The following is a 23078-nucleotide window of genomic DNA, read 5'->3' as shown; positions in this document are numbered from 1 at the left end:
GTCATCGCACCGCGTGCCCACCGTGCGTGCACGGCACTAACTGCGTAAAGTGGGCGCGCGGTGCGCGAAGCGCACCGCGTGCTCACTGTGCACGCACGGTGCGCGAAGCGCACCGTGCGCGCACGGAACGAACTGCGTAAAGTGGGCGCGCACGCCACGAACGGCGTAAAGTAACTTAGCATTTAAAAAACCGTACAAATTCACTGAAAAAACCATAGGTTTCACACACGTTATAGTTAGGAATTAGCATTTAAAAAACCTTGCAAATTCACTGAAAAAACCAGAGGTTTCACACAAGTTATAGTTAGCGGACATTTTACTGATAAAAAACCATTGAAATTCCCCCGTTATAGTTTGTGCAGGCAACTATAACTCACGCGACCGCAATCCTCTGCTGATGACATATGTGTCTTTATGAAAAAAAAATATTTGTAATATATGTATAGCTAAAAATTTATGGAAGAAGACATGGGTAAATAAGTGTCTAAATACAGTATTAGCATCAGCAGAGGATTGCGGTCGCGTGAGTTATAGTTGCCTGCACAAACTATAACGGGGGAATTTCAATGGTTTTTCATCAGTAAAATGTCCGCTAACTATAACTTGTGTGAAACCTCTGGTTTTTTCAGTGAATATATATATATATATATATGTATGTACTATTATCATATTACAGCCAAGAAGATGTCCACCTGTAAGTGGATGAAACGCGTTGGCTCACCTTTTTGATATACAGTGAGGACACAACAATTAAAAGAAGAGTTTCTACCATCTCCAGAACATTGTGGATATACTAAAAACTATTGGGACTGTGGAAGTGGTGCACTGTGTTTGCTTTGTTGATTTAAGTAAGTAACCAGGCATGCCTCCTCGTCCTACAGTCCATCTGGATGGGATCCGCTGTACTTGAGTTAGTAGATGGGCAGGAAGGGGAGTGTTAGGGAATGATAGCCACACCTGTAGGTTGGGAAAGGCAGACCATATGTTCCAGGAGTAATTTTCTCCATTTTGAATTTTTGTGAACAGTGCATTCTTGGACAAAAATATGTCACACCTCATCACAGAGGGTGGCCCCCTGTACCCCATTCGCCAGGGGTACCCCTGTCCTTGCCAGCTCAGAAGCTTGGATAAATATGGGAGAGCTGCCAAACATTTCAGATCCCTTCCTGAAAGAAACAAGACGAAGAAGGACTGCCTGGCTGAACCGCTGGCCTGCACCAGAAGGACTAAACTTTTAAGGACTGCACCTGCTGCACACTTTGAGTTTCCCCAAAAGAAGGACTTTGACTTACTCTGAAAGTTTAAGAAGTGGACTACCTCAAAGCAACAGATTAAAAGAGCTCCACCTGTATTTTCTACACCAAGAAGAGCTCATCTGAACAGCATCCAGTGGATTTTTTAAGGATTTGACCAGGTGCATTGTGGTAGTTGAAGGCCCAACTCTGCAAGGAGTCTGTTAGTGAGTCTGTGAGTGGTGCTATGGGTCTGCAAGTGGGTGTGTGAGTGGCTGTGTGAGTCAGTGAGTAGGTGTGTGAGTGCCTGTATGGGTCTGTGAGTGGGTGTGTGAGTGGCTGTGTGTGTCTCTGAGTGGGTGTGTGAGTGGTGCTATGATTTGGGGTATTTGCATACTGCAGGTAATTACAAGGGAGAACCATGGACTCTGTTTTCACCAGGACATGACAAGAAACAAACCATTCATCATAGTCACCCCAGATCAGATTGTAATCCAATATATCAACAGTGCATTCACCTTCATTGAGGATTTCAGTTTGTTGTTCAAAGTGGAATATGAAAGAAAACACACATGCATTGCCTTTCCCAAGCCCATGAAGCTAGGATAGTGGAGCTTCAACAGGGGCACCTACTATGTTTATATTTGTGATTTCCTTAATTTCTGTGAAATGTGCACCAGGGCCCGAATGTAACGTCATTTTTTCCAAGAAAAGTCCACAGTTTTCTTGAAAATGTCTATCCAACTGGAGTATTTTCATCTGGTTATTTATTAAATGCGACTTCTTCGGGTAAATGTCTTGTGCATATTCTACACTACAGCTGCTTAAAGCAAAATGAGGTAATGTTTGCAGTGAACTTGTGTGCATGTAATTTTCACCATGTGATTGTTCCTCGTGCATCTTCATTCACAACTCAGTGGTAACATGAATCCTCATCAAGAGAAGATGGCGAGGCTACAAAGAGGTGAGTCTCTACCAAACAGGGGTTCTATCTCTTAACTCTTGGGCCGATTCCGATTCCGCCCGCAAAAGGAACCGACCAACATGGACCCGGAACGGACACTGACCAACACGGACCGGCGCCATACGACCCGTGCAGTACGATGCAACGTGTGTGAATTACAACCGACACGTACAGAACAAAAGCCGTACGACCGAGCCGTAGGGAAAACAGTGATTCAGCCAGAAAACCGACGTGAGTTGCACCGCCCGACACGTACCAGGAATAAACCCGACCAACACGTACCCACGATGTCCGATCCGCGCAGTACGATGCAATGCATGTAAACCCAGACCGACTCGCACGGAGCCCAAGCTGCATGACCGACACACACGGAAAACAGGGACCTCAAGCAATAGAGATCTCCGCGACCGACGCGTATGAAACACCGAAGAAAGTCAGCGTGAACGAGCCGGAGAAGCCCGCACGAGCCAACATCAGCATCCGTCTCGGTCAGAAGAACGTCTCCTTCATGCCTAGAAAAACCAAAGGAAAAAATACAAAAAAAGGACCAAACAAGCAATGACAAAGCCAATAAATATTAAAAAAAAACCTGGAACAAAGACACACTCACAACTCCACCTATATAAAGGACATCAATCACTACCATGATCCTTTGCAAATAGGAGACAACAGCCAGCAGAAAACACCATCACACAGCAACCACAGACACACTCACAACTCACCCATCACACAACTTTCACACCATTAGCACCTCACCAAAAGCACACACACATACAGCTAGCGAAACCAACACTAACCCACCCTCACTTGCACCCTCACACACACATCACTCACCACCACCACCCATCACCATGCCCCCAAAGAAGAATCCAAAGTTCACAGATGATGAGTTAGAAGTGCTGGTAGACGAGATCATCAGAGTAGAGCCACATTTGTTTGGTACATTGGTCCAAAGGACCCCCATGTCACATAAAACTAAGATGTGGGTGAGGATTGTGGACAAGGTGAACGCACAAGCACCAACGTTGCGCAAAAAGGATGATATCTAGAACAGGTGGTATGATGTGCGCAGGAGAAACTCATCGAGAAAGATCACACCTTGAGTCAGCGCACTGGTGGTGGCCCTCCTGCCAAACCAGTCTACTTCAGGACCTGGGAGGAGAAGGTGCGGGACATCCTTCCACCAGAGAGCGTCCATGGTCTAGCAGACATACCAGAGCCTGGTGAGTACACAAACAACAAACTCAATATTGTGTGGCAAGGGGACAGTGAAACCACGCACCGTTAGCAAAGCCACAGTAACCAATAGATAATCATCCCAAGATGTGTATGATAGTCAGACAAACACAATACCTGCCGTCTCATAGTGACTTGGAACTGTGTCATGACATGTACCAACCTACAAACAAATAGAGCAAGGCAGTGGCACAAAGCCAAATAAACACTGTCAGACAGTTTGCCACCACAAACACACTACCTCACAGTGCAGCTGACTGACAGGAAGGAATAGTAGGTATGGAGGTAAAGTGAGTGCATCCAAAAGCATGATCGGGTTTGTAGACACAGATAATGCTCCCCCTCTAAATTGTCCCATCAAGACCTCTCTGAACCATGCCCACATCACAGGGAATGGAAAATGACTGACAAGATGGCTGACACTGGGTCTTGCTGTGGGCAGCACAAGGCCCTGGTAGGGCTTGTGCGCCAATCAGAAACAGGACACCACTGACTGACTTCCTGAAAGACAACTTGCACGCCCTCCAATGGAAGCACGTTTCATGGTGAGATGTCTGGCCGGGTGGGAAGGAGGACTGACAGCTCTGACCATACTTACCAGCATGTGGAGACACACACACCCCTCAACACAAACTCCACACAACCACCGTGTAGAATGCATTGACTCACACCGTAGTGAAATATCAGCCAAAGATACACCATACTGGGTGCTGCTGTGTGAAGCACAGGGACTCTCTTTGGACTTGTAGCCAAACAAATACAAGGATTTCGAAGTCAGCCATCTTGCCATTGCTGTCACACCCCCTCACAGGGAAGCAGAGTCAAGAGGAAGGAAGTATGGGCATGCTGGGAAGGGGAGTGTAGCCAAGAGCATGATGGGAGTTGCAGTCACAGACAATCCCCACCCACCCACATGGCCCATCAAGCTCACACTGAACCACGCTCGCTTCACAGGGAGTGGGAATGGACTGATAAGATGTTTGACACAGCCTGAGAAATTATGTGGCTGACAATCACACATATGCACTGGCCAAACAAAACCCGGTCACACACACAGCCATTGCAACCATATGTTCAAACTCATTGTCTGAGGATGCAGTGTCCAGGGGTGCCCCCTGGCCGGGCTGTAGAGGTGTGTCTTGCAGATGACAAGTGTGGAGAGCCATATATGGTACATTGCACAAAACATACAGGAACTTACATATACATCATTGACAGGGGACATCTGACAGTGAATGGAATGGACACATCAATATAGCTGACACCATAGCATGGTCTCATTCACACTTGGTGCTGTTGTGAGCTGCATTGCACTCCTACATCGTGCTGAAACATATGCATCCTTCACACAACACGCTACTCACTGACATAGACACTGTAGACACAAGGTCTAACCTGGACTGCATTGGAGGAGACATGCTACTCACAGCAGCAAAACTGCAACACAAACACCACCGGCCCTCACTGTCATGAGCATTGAAAAGCCAGAATGATACCTTGCTCAATCCATATCACCATGGAGAACATTGACAAGTCAAATCACATATGCATGTACAAAACTCAGCACCAGACTCATTAACTATGGTGACATCATCACTTGTTTGAAATGAGATGGGAACTAGGAACACTGTAAAAAGACACTTCCTCCAAAGAGATCACAGGCATACCGGACTGTGACCATGTCGTACCAATACACCAATGTGGCACACAAAGACTAGCAAAATCTGCTACCACACATGCCCCAATAGCACAACATATCCTCAGTGGAATAGCACGTATGTCCTTGTTAAAGCTCACATGTATACAGGGATGACACAGCTGTGTCGGCAACGTGATGGCCCTTGGGTAGTAATGGTCATGTACAGACAAATCTATACATGAGCTGGGCATGCACACACTTCGACATGCACATTGAAATGTTTCATTTTGGCTGGGCAATGTGCAACAACAATATCAATCTCTGTCCGTGACAACCCTGGACAAAGCAGTGTAAGCAGTGTACAGGCAGGCATCTGGACGCACAGTAGAAAATGTCATGTATGTGAACCATTGATGCCTGTAGAAACATAACTTACATTGTGTCTCTTCCAAACACAGGTGGTGCTGGGGACACAGCACCAAATGAAGAGGAGTCCCGGTCCCAGACTCTGGTGGACCCTCAGCTGTCTGGTTTGAATCTGTCTCTGTCCTCTTCGGATGATGACGAACAACCTGGCACCTCTGGTGTGAGCCATCATGCAGCACCAGCAGCACCAACACCTGCACCCCCTGTACCCACGCCTCCAGCATCTGGAAACAGACAGGGCACCCCGGCCAACACGGACAGACCAAGGCCACAGAACACCGACAGCACAGGGACACAGGACCCCCAGGAAGCTACAGACAACACCACCCAAGTGGTCCCAGTGTCACCTGTGCGTGTCGCTGCTGGTCCTGCCCGTGTGGATAGGGGTGATGGGAGGGGTGGGAGGCAGAGGGCGGGCCTTGCAGAGGGGTCTGGACTGCATGATGGCCCCCAACTGGCACGCATCATAGATGCGTACCAGGATAGCACCTGAGGATTTGGCCAGGTAGTGGGGATCCTCAAGGACATTCAACAGGAGCAGGCTGCCCACCATGCCCGCATGGAGGCAAAGTGGGATGCACTTACTGCGGTGCATCGGGACATACTCCTATGCCTCCACCAGATCAGCACAAACATGTCCACACCTCCCTGTGTGGCCACAACATCTGTTGCCACACCACCTGCTAGTGCCATAGGGAGGTAGGATGACTCTGGCGGAGAGTCCCCTGCACCGTAGATGCCTGCACCTGAGGATCCCCCCAAGAAGAGGGGTCGTCCGAAGAAGGACATGTGAGCCGCAGATGTCCCTGCACATCCCCAAGAGCCTCTAAACCTGTTCTGGACAATGTTCTTTGTGCGCAAAACGTTCACCTTGTCGTATCTGACATAACTCGCCTACATGACATGGAGGGTTCATGTTGGTGCAATGTAGCAGATGACTGTGGACTTTACTCTGGACATTTCAGCTACCAACACTTCCAACTCTACTGTGAACTTTGGATTCAAAACCCAATGTACAGCACCCACCATTCGGTGCACTATCCTCACAGATGTTTGTAAATAAACTCACCAGTACACCATACTTGCCTCCGTTGTGATTCCAACTTGTCATGTGTCATGGAGATCTTGATCTGCTAAACAACACAGTGCATGCCAAATACTACAACAATGTGACCACCGTTATGTGAGGCATGCTGATGTGACACATGTGAGGGAGACACACCACTATGGCACAACAACACATACTCACCATGTCCATGTAACTCATCGCACACAATGGTGTTGAGCTGAAACACATTGGTATGCACAGACACAACACCTATCCACAGTCAGTGGTAACAAGTCCACAGGTGAGGTAAGCAAATGTCACTCAGATGTGGGAAGACAGACAACGCACCTAACAAAGCATAGCACAGGTTCATTACACATCAGCAACATGTTTATTCCAAAATAGTTGCAAGGTAATTGTACGTTACAGTGGACACACGGTCACAAAGTGTCGGAGAATTGAAGTCCAGGGGTGTGTGGCACATCAGTTGATGGGAATTGATAACTCCCACACTGCTGTTGGATTCTGGGTGTTGGGGGTCAGTGTTGACCAAACAACAGGCAAAGTACCCTGGGAAGGACAGACACAAGACACAGTCAAAAGCACAGCAGAACAGGAGAGAAATGCAATACACCTGAACAAAACATGTCACAAGAAACCTACATAGAAACAAGTTAGCAGTTCTACACTATTGTGGAGTACAAACCACCTGAATGGACACATCACTGTACGCATCCAGTCAAGTAGCACACAGACACACTCAAACAGCAACAGAGCAGCCACAACACATTTCAGGCTAACTCCATACATTGACATAACAACCCTGTAAACTCACATTCAGGTGAAGAAGTTGATGAGCTGTGTGCGGACATCACTATCATCATCATCATCACTGGCATCGTTTCCTAGGCCTGGATCCTCTACAGGTGGCGGAGGTCAGTCATCATCATCCTGGATGAGAGGCAACTTCTTCCGCACTGTCATGTTGTGTAGCATGCAGCATACAAGGATAATTTTGCACACCTTTGCAGGCTCATATGGGAGGGCCCCTCCGATCTTGTCCAGGCAGCGGAAGCGGCTTTTCAGGAGACCAAATGTCCGCTCAATCACCTTCCTGCTCCGACCATTTGCCTCATTGTAGCGCTTCTCGGCTGGTGTCACAGGGTTCCTGAGGGGTGTCAGCAACCACGGCATGTTTGGGTATCCGGAGTCACCTACACACAAACAGTTGAACAAATGGCAGAGTTTTGAAGGTGGGCGGAATACAACATTGCAAAACACATACAATGGTAAACAGTCAGTACACACCGACAAGCCGGGCACGCTGGTCTGGCAACTGTGACAGCGTTGCAATGCGACTACTCCTCATGATGCAGGCATCGTGCGCAGAACTGAGGAAACATGCACACACATGTGTGATACATGTCTGCAAGACATACCACCAGAGCATTGATGGAGTGGAAATGTTTCCTGTTCCGGTATGCCTGCTTATGTGCCTGAGGTGGTATCAGGGCCACATGTGTACCATCAATAGATCCGATGACATTCGGCATCCTCCCCAGTGTATAAAAGGCATCCTTTATTTCAGGGAGTTGACCTGGGCTTGGGAACTTGATGTACAGGTCAAGGAAATGCAACATCCCCTCCAAGACATCGCGTAGCACACGACTAAACATAGTTTGCGACATACGACCAGCAGTAGCCACAGCGTACTGGAAGGTACCAGTAGCAAATAAGTGCAGGACTGCCATCACCTTCACCTCTGGGGTCAGTGCTGTAGGGTATGTCCGGCCAGGTAGCAGATGTGGTGCCAACTGCTCCGCCAACTCCTCAATCAGTGGCCCGGTGAAGCAGTTCCGTCGGATGCAGTCGCGTTCCTGCATGGTTGCAAGGTCTGGGAACGGTCGATGGACAGCTGGTGCCCTGCAGAACAGAGATGAACAAAGGAAGATTGTTGGTTCATCCACCCATGTGGCCATGACCAGGCTCACATGATAGATCATGACATAACACAATGTACTGAGGTGTGTGCTGTTGGGCATGGACACATGTCACCTACATGACCATCACCTCACATCTCAATTCCACATGTCCACATGAGTCCCATGTAGTGCAATGGCCAATCATCTGGCTGTGTCACCCAACCTATGTACTGCTGTAACGTTCCAAACACACACCACAGTGACAAGTGAGGCCTGATGTCTCCCAGGCATCGCAGATCTTTGCCATGCAGAAACCCAGGGTCCCTGTATTGCCACATCGACACTGGCATGGACATAGCGTATCACGTACACACCACAAGGCAAGCGTGAGTCCCACAGGTAGTGGCCACTGTTGTCCCTGCAGGCCCTACATGTATGTCTCTTAGACACACACACACCATCAAGGTTGATGCATATACCAAATGGATGTGGAGACTGTCACCCATTGGGCACATTTGATCAGACACATCTGAGACACAACATGCACACAGACTGTGGGTGCACATCAGTATTGTGGCTACAGATCTCACTGTGACGCACATGCCATCACCCCCAGGACTCAGGGTGTATGTGACATGGCCCAAACATATCCAATATGAAACTGTGTCCGTGACTCATGCCCATTACTATACATTTGCACATCACAGTGGTAATGTGCACCACACACAAAGGATTCTGCCCCCATGTACATGTGCACAGCCTGGGAGTGGCTGCACAAAAGTGCCACCCAAAAAACCAAATGTGGCCCCCCCAAACACCCAGTGAATGCAGCCTTACTTGCCATGGGACACTGTGTGGCCAATGCTGTAGTGTGGAAGGTGTGCACAGGTGTCCCTGGCAAGTAATTGTGTGTTGAATCTGACGAATAGTCACACCAATGAGGTCCGACGCAGGTGACAATGCGTACGCATTGCACGGTTCATCACCGAGCCGTGCGTACGGTTTGCCATTCACTGCAATGAGGTCCGACGCGGGTGACAATGCATACGCATTGCACTTTTCATGACCGAGCCGTGCGTACGCTTTGCCATTGACTGCAATGAGGTCCGACGCGGGTGACAATGCGTACGCATTGCACGTTTCATGACCGAGCCGTGCGTACGCTTTGCCACTGACTGCAATGAGGTCCGACGCGGGTGACAATGCGTACGCATTGCACGGTTCATGACCGAGCTGTGCGTACGATTTGCCATTGACTGCAATGAGGTCCGACACGGGTGACAATGCGTACGCATTGCACGGTTCATGACCGAGCCGTGCATATGCTTTGCCATTGACTGCAATGAGGTCCGACGTGGGTGACTATCATGCATATGCATCAGGCAGGCATGGTCCGAGACAGGCGTACGCCTTGGCCATTAAATCGTATGGAGACGGGTGCATGTGTATTTTCAAACTACATGTTGTACAGTCAGTTGACCGAGCCGGGCGCACCCATTGGCTCTGGACTGTCATGGAGACGGATGCAGATTCAAAACTTGTACGAGTTGTGCATTGGAAATTCAGTTGGATGCCTACAAATATTTTGCAACAACTAGGGTTTTATGAAGGTGAAGATTTGAACAATGAAAGACGTGTACGAGTCGTACATTTCCATGGATTGGCCAGATTCATAGAATGCAACCGTGTTGGACCTATCACTTGGGACACAAGGCACAGAGTCTGCCTCTGCAGCACAGTTATAAGGCTGGCTGGCCCCCAGGGAGGTCACTTGCCTGCACTACATGCTACTCGACCACATCCCTGCTACCACTGCTGCTGTCTCTGCATCCTCTGGCTACTGCTATGGCACGTACTCTGGAGAGGGCCCCAGCCTTCACTGAGGAGGAGAACCAGGCCATGCTGGACGGGCTCCTTCCACAGTACAGCAAGCTGTATGGGAAACCAGGGGAGCAGGTGAGTGTGCAGTCCACTGCCTTCCTAATTGTGCATGTTGTCTGACTAGCAGTACTAGCAGTGTGTACACCAGTGGCAAGCGTACTCACTGAGTACTTTCATCCCCAAAGTGTGTAGGTACATGTAATGAACAGGTGTTCTGCAGCTAAAGTGCATTTGTGCGAGCTTCAACTTCCCAGGCATTATTAACATGTCAGACATGCAGGGCATTTGTCTTTTTCCATGGGTACACTACCTGTGTATCTCATTTTCCTTTGTGATGATGACATGTATATCCAACTGTGTGCAGCACAAATATGGGGCATGTGTGTTAATGGACTTTTAACTTTGTCATCCTCACAGGTTGATGCCCACCAGAAGCAGGAGATATGGCTGACCATCGCCCGGGCAGTTCGATCGGTGGGGGTCTACAAGCGCCGGATCCGCAACTGCCAGAAGAGGTGGCAGGAACTTCGGGCTGGACCCGGAGGATCGCAAGGGTCCAGCTGAAGCTGTTGCCTGCTCGCAGGAGGGGCGGACACCGGACCCTGACCCCCCACATGCACAGGATGCTGGTGGTGGTCTTCCCGGACTTGGATGGGAGGTAAGTCCATGCCTAATCTGTGTACTATATCTGACATGCTAATTGCAGTCTTTTGTCCTGGTCACACTTCCACATTACGTAGGTCTTGTAGTCCAATACTCATGTCCCTCAATTGTGTGATGCACCCTTCTCATCTGATCCACAAGTGTGGACCCTACAGTCTGTTGCTTGTGTCACTAGGGCACTGTGTCCCTGCAGTCAGCTATGCTTCAGCTTCCGGACAGCATCTGTTACTGTGACTCTGTTGTGGGTGTCATGGGTGGGTCAATTGTTTACACAATGCCTGAGATCTGACATGTGATCTGTGTGTGCCCTTGATATGTGTTACAATTGCTGTTCTGACTCGCCACATGTGGCTGGGGTATTTCAAACAAACACATGCAGCAGGGGACTCCAATTTGTGTGCCTCAGGAGTATGTATATCAAGTGTGTCACACTTGTTTATCCACCTGACTACTGTCCAGAGCTAAACATTGTTTCACATAGACCTGAGCAGTCATGCCTACTCATAAGCATTTAGAAACACACTGTAATCCCACTCCTGTGTATCAACTTACAGGTTTCGTGACATGTGCCTTCAGGTGTCTGCCTCTGTGTCATTGTGGTGTGGCTTCCTTTTATGTACAACTGGGGTGTTCATGAGTTTGAGGGTCAACAGGACATCTGAGATGTGACTATGAGAGACAAGACCTGTGTGACATATAGGCGTAGGATCACTTGACAGTGCACAATGGTGTATGCAACTGTGCACTTCAGGCAGCTGTGTTACATGCATAGCGGACTAAATTGAATTGAATTGATGTGTGTATAGTGGCATACTCCTACATGTTCACTTACATGTCCAACAAATGTGTGGGTGGTGCATGTCTGCACATTGGGGTATTAGCATCCAACATGCAACAGACATATGGGTGCTAGTCCAGGAGGGATATGAGTGCCATGGTTGATGGTGAGACTGACAATTGGCTTATTCTAAACAGTGTGAGCACTTTGAGCAGTGTTCACCTGATGATGCCAGGGCTTGCCCTGTGATGTGATGTACTCACTGTGGTGTGTGCAGTCAGTGCAGGTGACTGATGTTGTTCTCTTTTTTCCTAATTCTATCCAGATACATCCACGGCCACAGGAGGGGACAGCTCCACAGACCAGGAGGAGCCACAGAGCCTGACTGGGACAGAAGGCGAGGAGTTGGAGGGACCCAGTGTGGCACGGAGGGTGAGCGGAGCCACACCGAGGAGTCCTCAGCACCATCCACCCCAACGGAGGGCCACAGCAGCTCAGAGGATGACTCCCTTGTGGAGGCAGGTGTCAGCAGCCACCAAACCCCAGATAGTGAGGCTGTCCCCGCCACCGTCCCCACCACCACCATCACCACCCTCTCATCGGCTCCCATCCCAGAGGTCCGTGGAGGCTACCGTGTTCAGGAGCATGCCTCCTTTGTGCCAGGCACCACACCCCCTGCCCCTGTGTCCCCTGCTGCCCTGAGTGAGGAGTCTGTGGACTTGATTTGACAGATCCATGTAGGGCAGACATCAATGCTGAGTATCCTCCATACACACACCAGTCTGTTGACAAAACTGGTGTAGTTCATGGAGGGCATTTCATTGGGCATATCTGCCCTACAGAGGACCAATCAGTCTGTGGCCTCCTCCCTGACGGCAGCAGTGTCCCTCCTCCAACAGTCCCGCACCCCTCCTACCCCTGCACCACCCACGATTCCTAGCACCCTATCTGTCCCAAGCACACACACACCTGCACATTCTCACAAACCCACAGACGCGGGCAGCACACAAACACCCAAACCAAGGTCTGGATGTGCACACAAGCAAGTGCAGGAGACTGATACCACACTCACAGGGAATGGTTTGCAAACACACAAACAGTCATCCACAACCACTTCGCAGTCCTCCGATACCTCTCCCTCCCAGCCCCCTTCCCTTGCCTCACCTGCAACCCCATCTCAACAGAAGCTCTTCCTCTGTGACCATGGCCTCTTCCCCACCGACCCAGCAGATCGATCTTACAAGGGGAAGAGGAAGTCCCCACACACAGAGGGGTGTGCCCCTCACACCGGACACCCTCCCCCAGGCACAGTCAGACTGAGGCCCCCACCCACAAGTCCCCCCGGAGCTGGAGGAGCAAGACCCTACCTCCGCCCGCAGCTCCACGACAAAGTCTCCGCCCTCCATCCCCCAGGCCACCACTCCACAGGTTCCCCCGCCACACCCTGCTCCAGGTTCCTCCACCCACAGACACACCATCCCTAAAATGCTGAGGCCCTACCACTTGCTCTTTCACCCCCGGTCAGACAGTTTGTGCCACTGATGTGGGGACCGTGTCCCCCCTCTGTCCTGCTGACCTCACCTGAACCCCATTCCGCTCCCATTGAGTTAGGCACTGCAGTGGAGTCCACGACCACCCCGTCTGACTTGGGCACTGCAGTGGGGACTCAGTACACTCCATCTGACCTGCCCACTGCAGTTGTGCCGGCACCCACCCTATCTGACTTGTGCCCCACAGTTGTGACTGCACCCACTACTTCAGTCAGCTCCACTGCAGTTGCCAGTGACTCTCCTGCATCCACCACCCCTTCACTGCCTCCTTCTGGTGTGCCCTGATTCTGTCCCTGCAGTGCCTGGCCTGCCCCCATGTATGCCCCTCCGAGGGGATGTCGCCTGTCCTTACCAGTGCAGGCAAGCAACGTGTGACAGTTGTCACTCAAGTTAACTTCTTGTCATTTGGATATGGACTGGCCATTGGCCTTTGTTTTGAAAGGACTTTGCATTTCTCAATTGCTGAATAAAGCTTTTTTCTTTATCCATGTGAATTTGATTTATCTGTACATTATGTTGATGATGTTTAGCATGACCTTGCAGTTGTAATGCTGGATTTCAAATGTTGAATACTGAGGTGTTGATGTGAGGTACTCCATGTGGTCCATGAAATATGTATCTTATTCTGGTCGTTATCCATATCATTCTTTGCAGCTAATTGGGTGTGTCATGATTAACAATTTGTGGACATCTCTGTAAACATTTCATTTGCATGGTCTGTGGCTTGCACACATCCACATATGATGTGCTTCCCATTGTCCAATTTGTCTATTTCCCTGACTGTGGGTGCATCTCCACTGGACATGTAAGTGTGGGCATCATTGGTGTAGGAGCAACTGGGTCCTCTGTGCAACTTGCTGGACATATGTATTGAGTATGTGCAGATGACTTAAGGGACACTCCCGTACCCAGGCTGTTGTGACCAGAGCCTTCATTGTGTGGTAACTGATGGCTAACTCACCAAATGTTCTGCTGACACAACTGAGACCTGCTGGGGCTATGTTTGGCACAGCTGAGCTTCCACAGGAGTTAAGTCCCCTCAAGTAAGTGTGTTGTTCCGTGACATTGCCTGGGCCCATGTTGTGTATTGTGTGGGCATGTGTATGTGTGTCCACATCCCTTTTCATACACAGGCAGTGTTCCCTTGATATGTTCCTGTTGTTGATTCTTGCTGAGTGGTACTGTGTTCATCCCACAACTTTGCCATGGGCTACCAGATGTGTGGGTGCATGACACACTACTGAATTTGAATTTGGAAATTTATTTATAAAGCGCAGCTATCACTCCGTGAGGAGTATCTTGGCGCTAGCGTACACGGGGAGAGAAAAAATTCTAGACCAGGGAATTAAATCAGAGCAAAACAACATTTAACTGTTAATTGGTGTTTCATCATTGGGATTTGTCTGTTCTGAGTGGTGATGATGTGGTCAGGTGCAGATGGGACACAGTCAGGGGTCCCCAAGGCACTTGTTTGTTCGCAATATCATGTAGTTGTCCCTAGGTGGTACCTTTCAGTGATTGAGAGATGTTTATGTGTGTGTAACTGCTCCCACTTGTCTGGTTCAGGGCTGCAATGTTTGCAGGTGTCAGCATGTGTGCCTTGTGGTTCTCCTTGGCTTCTGCATTGTCCTGGGACTGTGGCAGGTATTTGGAAAGGTTTTGTGAGCTTTGACGTCATGGCCATGTACCGCATACTGTGCAGTATGTCTGTCATTCACCAGGGTTGTAAACTGTCCTTGTGTGATGAGTCTGTGCACCTTAGTTCCTCCCAACATTACTGTGTTTGTCATGGGTGCATGTGCAATGTCACCTGTCCATGTGGGCTTCACAGATGCACATTGGTGCAGTTCAGGGTGTGTGGTGTTGAGGGTGGACTGATGTAAATGTTTGCATGGATGGGCCCCTAGCTCCCATTTGTCCATGGATGACGGTCCATGCTGAGTGATTTGTGTTTGTGTATGTGTGATGTACATTTGTGGCACAGGACACATGTCTGGGTTTCACAGTTTGTACAACATCTACCTTTGTCAGCACAGTGGACGTGTCATGCATGCTTGTGTCACCCCAATATCTGGTCCCTGGGGGTAGTGCTGTTAGTTGCTGTTCATTCCAGCTTGTGTCACATGTGTCTGTTGTGCTCCCTCTCATCTCACAATGCCTGATTGCCCACTAACGGGGAACCATTGATGGTTTACTTTTGCATGGCACTGTGTCCACATCTGTCTCACTGTGGTTCAGCCCCCCTCATGTGTTGTGTAGTTGCCTGAGGATACTGAGACACACACACACTCATATGTTGTGTCAGATGTGCAGTGTGAGGTTGCCTGTTTGTGTTTGTGCATCTGCACCAGTGCATTGGTATTGCTGTTGTGGGCCATTGTCTGGATGTTGTTTTTGTGATTTACTCTGCTGTCCCTGTGAGTGATATCACATCATTCTGCACATTCATCCTGGTTGTTAGGTCCCATTGCTGGCATGGAATGGGAGTTTGTGACCTGACACCTACAGTCTCAACAGGTTGTTTTGATTTGTGTGTCTATTTATGAGATGTGTGTATGCTTTATGATGGTCACTTCTGCTTTTGTGTCATTGTTCACTATATGCATTGTCAGCCCCCATGGGTGGTGCTTGTCTGCACATGGCTGAGAGTATGTTAGGTTTTCACAGCACTGTTAGCCTCACTACATCTCTGTGGGTATGGGACACAACCACTAGTTTGCCCCAAAAGTGTTTCATGTGTTAGGACCAGACATCATACATGCTGTTTGGCATATGCAGCTTTGACCATGATGACACTTACCTTTTGGTCACTGTTTTCGACCCCATCACCACAATGCTCAACATATGCTGCAGTTTGGAAGCACACACATAACTTTTGTTCTGCACAGTGACGGGGTGTTTTTTTTACATTGACACAGTGTTAGTGATGCTTGCCTTGAGTAGGCCACACTCCGTTTTTGGTCACACATGTGATGGTAGTTACATTGTATTTTCGAAGTCATAATCACTGTTGTGGGCATTTGTCACAGACTACACACTGTTGTCATGATGTTAGGGGGGATGTATTTTGCTGACATACCTAATGTTGGTGTATGATGGATGTGTGGCGCATCACCCATCCTATGAGTGGGGGTGGCATTAGTGATGGGCAACATGAGCCCTATGGATGGGGGTGGCAGGAGTGCTGGGCAACAGGTCCCCTATGGGTGGGGGTGGCAGTAGTGATGGGCAACAGGTCCCCTATGGGTGGGGGTGGCAGTAGTGATGGGCAACATAAGCCCTATGGGTGGGGGTGGCAGAGTGCTGGGCAACAGGTCCCCTATGGGTGGGAGTGGCAGGAGTGCTGGGCAACAGGTCCCCTATGGGTGGGGGTGGCAGTAGTGATGGGCAACATAAGCCCTATGGGTGGGGGTGGCAGGAGTGCTGGGCAACAGGTCCCCTATGGGTGGGGGTGGCAGGAGTGCTGGGCCACAGGTCCCCTATGGGTGGAGGTGGCAGGAGTGCTGGGCAACATAAGCCCTATGGGTGGGGGTGGCAGGAGTGCTGGGCAACAGCTCCCCTATCGGTGGGGGTGGCAGTAGCGCTGGGCACCATAAGCTCTATGGGTGGGGGTGGCAGGAGTGATGGGCAGCATAAGCCCTATGGGTGGGGGTGGCAGGAGTGCTGGGTAACAGGTCCCCTATGGGTGGGTGTGGCAGTAGTGATGGGCAACAGGTCCCCTATGGGTGGGGGTGGCAGTAGTGATGGGCAACATAGGTCCTATGAGTGGGGGTGGCAGGAGTGCTGGGCAACAGGTCCCCTATGGGTGGGGGTGGCAGGAGTGCTGGGCAACAGGTCCCCTATGGGTGGGGGTGGCAGTAGTGATGGGCAACAGGTCCCCTATGGGTGGGGGTGGCAGGAGTTCTGGGCAACAGGTCCCCTATGTGTGGGGGTGGCAGTAGTGATGGGCAACATAAGCCCTATGGGTGGGGGTGGCAGGAGTGCTGGGCAACAGGCCCCCTATGGGTCGGGGTGGCAGGAGTGCTGGGCAACAGGTCCCCTATGGCTGGGGGTGGCAGGAGTGCTGGGCAACATGAGCCCTATGGGTGGGGGTGGCAGGAGTGCTGGGCAACAGGTCCCCTATGGGTGGGGGTGGCAGTAGCGCTGGGCAACATAAACCCTATGAGTGGGGGTGGCAGGAGTGATGGGCAACATAAGCCCTATGGGTGGGGGTGGCAGGAGTGCTGGGTAACAGGTCCCCTATGGGTGGGTGTGGCATTAGTGATTGGCAACAGGTCCCCTATGGGTGGGGGTGGCAGTAGTGATGGGCAACATAAGTCCTATGAGTGGGGGTGGCAGGAGTGCTGGGCAACAGGTCCCCTATGGGTGGGGGTGGCAGTAGTGATGGGCAACAGGTCCCCTATGGGTAGGGGTGGCAGGAGTGCTGGGCGACAGGTCCCCTATGGGTGGGGGTGGCAGTAGTGATGGGCAACATAGGGCCTATGAGTGGAGGTGGTAGCGGTGCTGGCCATGCAACCCCTATGGTGGCCTGTTGCAAGTGGCCAGGATATGGACCCCCTGTGTGTGTGTGACATTTTGCAGGTATGTGTTGTTTGTTTGTGTGGTGGGTGTCTGACTTACCGTCTGTGCCGTCCGCATCTGTTCCTGATCCGGTCATAGATGTACAGTACTGGTATGACCTGCGCGATGGGATTCATGATGTGTTCGTCTCGTACACGCTGCTTGTTGCTCCATCTCGTACCCCTTGCAAGCTGGTCCGTCTCGTAGCGATGAATTGAGTTCTGGCGCGATTCGTACCTGATATGCTTCGTTTCTGGATGCTGTGACGTGCCGTACGTGGTGACCCATCTGGCGCGTATGATGTGTGCATCGTACTTGTCCGGCCGGAAACTGCTGTGGATACTGCTTCCGGGCGACTCGGTTCAGCGTTCGGAGGTACGGCTCGGATGGAGAATGAAGCTTGAATCACAGCCTACGTGTCGGTCGGATTTTTGACAGTTATGCGCATCGTACTTCATCACCTGGACGGACCGGCTCTGAGTACGAGTCGGTCGCAAGGTAAGGCTACGAACAGCTCTCGGAGAGCTGTCCGACCCGGATCAGAATCGACCCCTCTATGAAGTAAATGTATCTTTGGTGGAGATGTCCTCGTATTCCTCCGCATCAATAACGTGTGACCAAAATTGGGTGGAAATGCACTCTGGACCTTTTGTTACGCTGTCCATCAATGTGGGAAAAGACAGGACGACTTTTACATACTACTAAGGAAAATGGGGCGTGGTCAAACAGTTGAAGAATACAGATGATTTGCGCATTTGCATTCTTAGGGTAATTAAAAGGGAGAATCATGGACTCTGCTCCCACCAGGACACAACAAGAAATGAATCACTGATCACAGTCACCCGAGATCAGATTGCGATCCAATAGATCAATGATACACTCACCTCCATTAAGGCTTTCAGATTGTTTTTCAACATGCAACAATAGAGGAAACACACATTAATTCCTTGGCCAAGCCTAAAATGTTAGTCTAGTTTGTGCTTTACTGAAGTGGAGCTTCAACTGGGACACCTGTTATTTTTCAATGGGGAAGGTGGACTGCATGGAACCCCTTCCCGGGCCAATTTTGGCACGGCCACAATTCAGTGGGGAAGAGGGGGCTGCCTTTTGGCATGGGGTACCCCATCTCTCTGTTCTGTTTGGTGCTCTGGAGTCCACCGAGGGCAAAATATGAAAACAAAATACCACTAGACCGGTATTTCTTCCCAAATGGCTAAGAATGAGTCAATGGGCTGACTAGAGGCAATTCAAGATACACTTTTTATTGTCATTTTATGTATAGCTATTCAAGTTGTAATTTACTAGCATCGCGTCATGTGATCAAGGCCACAGTCCGGCAGCCGAAACGCGTCATTTGGACCTTGTTATGTTGAAATAAACAATCTACTTATCTAAGTGGAGTCTGTGCCTGTGTGTTCCACCAGCGGCTGAACGTTGGGATTTTGCTCTGGATATGTATATATACATTACCTACTGGTAGTCGCCAGTAGGTAGTTATAGTTACAACCTACTTTCCATAGAAAAAACATTTTTTGATTTGCTAATAACTTTGGCGTAGTTTGACGAATCTTTGCGAAACTCTCCCAAAAAAGTCTATCCAGGTCAGCTCCTATCCTGAAAGTTTGGGGGTGAGTCGTCAAGCGGGGGCTGAGAAAAAAGGGGGGTCACAAAACACGTTTTCCCCATGTTAATTTCAATAGGAAATTTTGCAACGAGCTACAGCCCGAACTGCTGAACAGAATTACCCCACATTTGGCAGAAAGGTAGAGCTTGGTTCAGAAAGCGGCCTTTTTTTTAAAATGGTGTAAATCCAGTCGTTTTTAAGAAATTCAAAAAATAAGAGTCAAAAAATAAATTTCCCATAGGAAACTTTGTGCAAGGCTACAGCCGAAACTGCCAAACGGAATTACCCCAAATTTGGCATAAAGGTAGTGCTTGGATCAGAAAGCGACCTTTTTTAAAATGGTGTAAATCCATTCAGTAGTTGCTCAGAAATTAGAAAATTAATTTTGATATCTGGGCGGAGCCTAAGTCCCGTGCACGAGCTTCACTGTGTGTGGCTCAGTAGAAGCGAGTCACTAGATAACAGAGAAACAAAGGTATAAAACAAGAGAAGGTAGCGGGGTGGAAACACCCTGACCCCCTAGGCCTGCTCAGGGGGTCCCAGAAGGACCGCAGGGCCAAAAAGCGCATTAAAAAAAAAAACATTGCTGCAATTCGTGCTGGGGTCGCGGGTTCCCGCGTTTTATTTTAATGAGGCCCCCGGGTGGGCTAGGTCCCGGGGGATTTCTTAAAAAATAATAGCAGGGGCACGCTGGGGCTTCGGGGGCCCACTGGGGTCCCCGCAGCCCCGTGGCTTCACTCATGTTAGGAGGGGGTTGCGCGGCCCCTCTCCTGGAGCCCTCCATGTGCTTATAACTTTGGCGTTGTTTGACGAATCTTTACGAAATTTTCCAAAAAGTTTCTTTTTTCAATCAGCTCCTATCTTGAGAGTTTGGGGGTTATTATTCAAGGGGGGGCTGAGAAAAAAGGGGAGTCCCAAAATGTGTTTTCTCAATGCATTTTCCATAGGAAACTTTGAAAAAGGCTACAGGTCAAACTGCTGAACGGAATGACGCCAAATTTGGCAGGGAGAAAGGTTGTGCTTCAGAAAGTGCACTTTTGTTGAAATGGTGTACATCCGTTCAGTAGTTTTAAAGAAAAATCTAATTTTACAGATATCAAAATTTGAGAATTCTGACGTCTGATTGGCTGAGGGGTTACAAGCATGAGCTCGTGGCTCATTGGCTGTGCACGGTTGGAACTCGGAAGTGTTGGCAGGCATTTTGTGACTTAGTCCGTCAGCTCACATCTGTCTGTGTAGAAGCCATTGGGTGTGTAGTTTTACCTCTGCGAAGCAACACTGGCATCTGTATCTGTGTGAGATACCCGTTTCACGCTGCCTCTACCGACATAACCAAGTCACGGCTATGCTTTTAGAAGCCACTCAGTTGGCTTGGAGCTCTGTGAGTCAGTCTGTCGGCATGACCTTCTACACTACCCAAACACCACGGCACTACTTAACTAAATACTAAACCACTACTGCCAGCATGACCCCCTACACTACAGAAACACCACTGTACTACCTTAAATCCTAAAATACTACCCCCAGCATGACCCCCTACACTACACAAACACCACTGCACTACCCTAAACCCTAAAACACTATCCCCAGCATGATCTCCTACACTACCGAAACACAACTGCGCTACCCTAAACCCTAAAACACTACCTCCACCACAACCCCCTACAGTACACAAACACCACAGCGCTACCCTAAACCCTAAAACATTACCTCCAGCATGACCCCCTACTCTACACAATCACCACTGCACTACCCTAAACCATAAATCTACCCCCAGCATGACTCCCTACACTACCCAAACATCACTACACTGTCATAAACCCTAAATCTACCCCCAGCATGACCCCCTATACTATCCAAACACCACTGCACTACCCTAGACCCTAAAACACTACCGCCAGCATGACTCCCTACATTACCCAAACACCACTGCACTACCCTCAACCCTAAAACACTATCCCCAGCACGACCCCCTACACTACCCAAACACCACTGCACTACCCTAAACCCTAAAACACGACCTCCTACACTGCACAATCAGCACTGCACTACCCTAAACCTTAAATCTACCCCAAGCATGACTCCCTACACTACCCAAACATCACTACACTATCCTAAACCCTAAATCTATCCCCAGCATGACCTCCTATACTATCCAAACAGCACTGCACTACCCTAGACCATAAAAAACACTACTGCCACCACGACGCCCTACACTGCCCAAACACCACTACACTACCCTAAACCCTAAAACACTACCCCAGCACGACCCCCTACACTACCCAAACACCACTGCACTACCTTAAACCCTAAAACACGACCCCACACTCTACACAAACAGCACTGCAGTACCCTAAACCCTAAATCTACCCCCAGCATGACTCCCTACACTACCCAAACATCACGACGCTACCCTAAACCCTAAAACACGACCGCACACTCTACACAAACAGCACTGCAGTACCCTAAACCCTAAATCTACCCCCAGCATGACTCCCTACACTACCCAAACACCACTGCACTACCCTACACCCTAAAACACTACCACCAGCACGACTCCCTACAGTACCCAAACACCACTGCACCACCCTAAACTCTAAAACACTACACTAGCACGACCCATACACTGCCCAAACACCACTGCACTACCCTAAACCGTAAAACGCTACCCCAAGCACGACCCCCTACACTACCCAAACAGCACTGCACTACCCTAAACTATAAAACACTACAGGTCCGTAGCTCTCCCTGTGCTAGCCGGATCGCAGCTGTCACTCTGCGAACCGATATTGGGAATATAAGGCGGCTCTAAAAAGAGACTTTCTGTTTATTAGTTAGAGTTACATATAAGAGCGGATGCACAGCTTCAGGTTATTCATAAAAACTCGATTTCCTGTATCTTTGAAGTGTACTCCACCCCTTCTGTAGATATCAGCCATATAAAAACGTATGTTGTTGTAGATCGACCCCATTGTATGGTCTCTGAGGTATGCAGACACAGCTTTGTTGACATTTTTCCTAGATTTTTCAATCTGAGAACAAAATTGGTTTGACCATTTCCACTTTTGTCTTTGGCATATATTGGAATATACAAAGACAGTTTGAGGCAAAAGCAGCATCAATGTCTAAAGGTGTACTTCATTAGCATTTCCAAACCTACCCCAGTCAATGTGCCTACGTCGTTACTACCACAGTGCACAATCATGAGGTCAGGGTGTTGGAGCTGCAAACAGGTTCTAACCAAAGGGAGCAATTGGTGCCACTTCAATCCTCTCTGTCCAAACCATTTAATGTCCACATTTTGTAAACCTAGGTCTAAGTCAATACGTCTCTGTTCTGCATACCTCTTGCACCAGAAAACATAGCTATGTCCTACGATCCACACTAGCATTTTGAAGGTATAGCTGGAAGATATGGATAGATGTCTGTAGTTCATCAGTCCGTTCATAGAATAAGAAATATGTTTAAAGATGGGAAACGACTTTTTTTTCTCATACAAAACGATAACTGATTGGGAGATGAAAAGTATTGTTTACTTAAAAGTAGGGTGCATAT

The sequence above is a fragment of the Triturus cristatus genome, chromosome 6 (genome assembly GCF_964204655.1).
Source record: "Triturus cristatus chromosome 6, aTriCri1.1, whole genome shotgun sequence".
In the NCBI taxonomy this organism is placed as follows: Eukaryota; Metazoa; Chordata; class Amphibia; order Caudata; family Salamandridae; genus Triturus; species Triturus cristatus.
This window is presented reverse-complemented; position numbering follows the sequence as displayed.